The sequence below is a fragment of the Oxyura jamaicensis genome, unplaced genomic scaffold (assembly GCF_011077185.1).
Source record: "Oxyura jamaicensis isolate SHBP4307 breed ruddy duck unplaced genomic scaffold, BPBGC_Ojam_1.0 oxyUn_random_OJ72407, whole genome shotgun sequence".
Taxonomy (NCBI): domain Eukaryota; kingdom Metazoa; phylum Chordata; class Aves; order Anseriformes; family Anatidae; genus Oxyura; species Oxyura jamaicensis.
The window spans coordinates 1-2,315 of NW_023311029.1; the positions used below are offsets into that span (position 1 = coordinate 1).

Here is a 2,315-nt window from a genome sequence, read left to right on the forward strand (position 1 = left end):
CCGGTGTACAACCCGGAGGTGGTGTTGGCCTACCGAGGCAAAAAGCGCCAGGAGGCCCCTCCACACATCTTCTCCATCTCTGACAATGCCTATCAGTTCATGCTGACTGGTGAGAAAATGGCAATTTCTTTATGGAAATTTATTGTTCTTTGTTGTTGTGGCTGTTTGTTTGTTACCTTTTTTTTTTTTTTTTTTTTTTAATCAGTCTGGGTAGAGTTGTAAACCTCAGCATGAACCTTTAATTACCTGTTATTTTAACATTTGCTGGTATTGTGCATGAGACACAGTACTCTCCTAACTATTTCTGAAGTCTAACTGATAGCATGAAATCAAGGGCACTGAAAAAATTTACTCTGAAGAATAAGTAATGAGACAAATTGGGTCAGATAAAACAAATATTCTCTTCTACTCATTATCTGAATTTCATTTGCTTGAAGTATGATCTGACTCACAAATATGTTCTGACAATTTAAACAATCTTTCTAAATAGCATATTATAGATTAAGTTGTTGGAGTTTTTTTGGCCTAATGAAAACAGATTAAAAAAAAAAAATGCTCATTTCAGTTATTATTCGGATATTTACAGCTTATTTGGAAAAAATAAGAGCCAGGACCTCAGCAAAGCTGCACGTTCCAGAAACAATGATAAAGGTGTTCATTTCCAATTAGCTGTTAGCTAATACTCCCTTATCATGGATTTGGTTCTTCTCAGGCATGAAGTTAACTTGACCAGGATGGACTAGAATCCTTGCACTGAAACCGCAGTTCGCTGAAGGGAATCAAAGATTCATGAATCTACAGTAGTTTTATAAACTACTTTTTAAGAGGGATGTAACTAAACATCACAAAATAATAATGCTGACTGTACTAAATAAACCCCCTGAATAACGAGGGGAAAAAAAAAAAAAAAAAAAAAAAAAAGATAATTTATTTTTTTTCTCTCCTTTTCCACTTTTTTGTGTTGGAACATGAATGACAAGTAATTCATGAATTGAATTCATGAATGGAATTCATGAATTACAAGTAATTTAGCATTTTCTTTCACACGTTTTCTTCATTCTTTCTACTAGTTAGTGCCTTTAAAGAAGACTTGCAAAGACAGAAATAAACCAAGAATGAAAAGAAACAATCCGAAACAAAAAACAGCCCAAACTATATAGAAATATTCCTCCTCGTTTGGAAATAATGAATTCCTTTGAATTCACCACTAAAAACAAAAAAAGAAGATACAAGGAAAAAGAAAGGAATAGGAATAGGAATAGGAATAGGAATAGGAATAGGAATAGGAATAGGAATAGGAATAGGAAAAGGAAAAGGAAAAGGAAATGGAAAAGGAAAAGGAAAAGGAAACAGAAAAGGAAACAGAAAAGGAAACAGAAAAGGAAACAGAAAAGGAAACAGAAAAGGAAAAGGAAAAGTCATGTTTAACAATTTCCAACTATAATTAAATCTCTACACTTTTAGAACTTAGAGGTTACTGAGGAAAGAGAAAAATAAACAAAAGGGGGGGGGGTGGTAACAGGGGAAACAGAATTCTTTTGATGCAGACATTTACTCTAATTCCTTCATACATGGAAGGGGAAGCTAATTTTCCTGAAGAGATGTGGAAAGAAACTTACAGATTCTTACACTAAGGACTCCCTGATGTAAAAGCCTATAGTCATACTTTCTGGGAAATTTAAATGACACCCAAATAATAGCTGATGTCTGTGAATTCTGCAGGGAGCTGTTTCATACAAATGTTTTGTTCCAATACAGCCTTCTCTGAGGAACAGAGTTTCCTTAAGGGAACCTAACAGGAATACTTACGGCACTATTTATGTCATACTCAGCCTGATATAAGAAAAAGTCAAATTTAGAAGAAATACCCAGTTTCACTGCCTCAAAAGAGAGTTTAAATGAACACCTAGATAGTGAAAAAAGCATTGTAAAATTCAACAATGAAGAACAGATGGTATTTTTCTCCCTCACACTTCCTGTACATAATACCTTGGATATCAAAGAGTACTGTTTATATTTATATTTGTCTTACACTGTGAGTTCTGTATTACTCAGGAGTATTACTAACAACATCTTTAATTCTGCCTCTTTCACAGACCGTGAGAATCAGTCAATCCTGATCACGTACGTACACACCCTGCTAAGGTCATTGTGGGGCTGCCCTGTGCCAGGGGACATGCTGCCTAACCACTTGCTCTCTGCTTCTCTGTTTGTTTCAACAGTGGAGAATCTGGTGCAGGGAAGACTGTGAACACAAAGCGTGTCATCCAGTACTTTGCAACAATTGCAGCGAGTGGGGAGAAGAAGAAGGAGGA

The 2,315-nt window shown here is 35.6% G+C and overlaps 1 long non-coding RNA gene across 1 annotated transcript; it reads left to right on the forward strand.

Moving 5' to 3' along the window:
* Positions 1-2,285, forward strand: LOC118159852. The gene is made up of 3 exons (XR_004747260.1): positions 1-109; positions 2,097-2,124; positions 2,223-2,285. It is a non-coding gene; the product is annotated as an uncharacterized LOC118159852 (long non-coding RNA).
* The last annotated feature ends 30 nt before the right edge of the window (positions 2,286-2,315 follow it).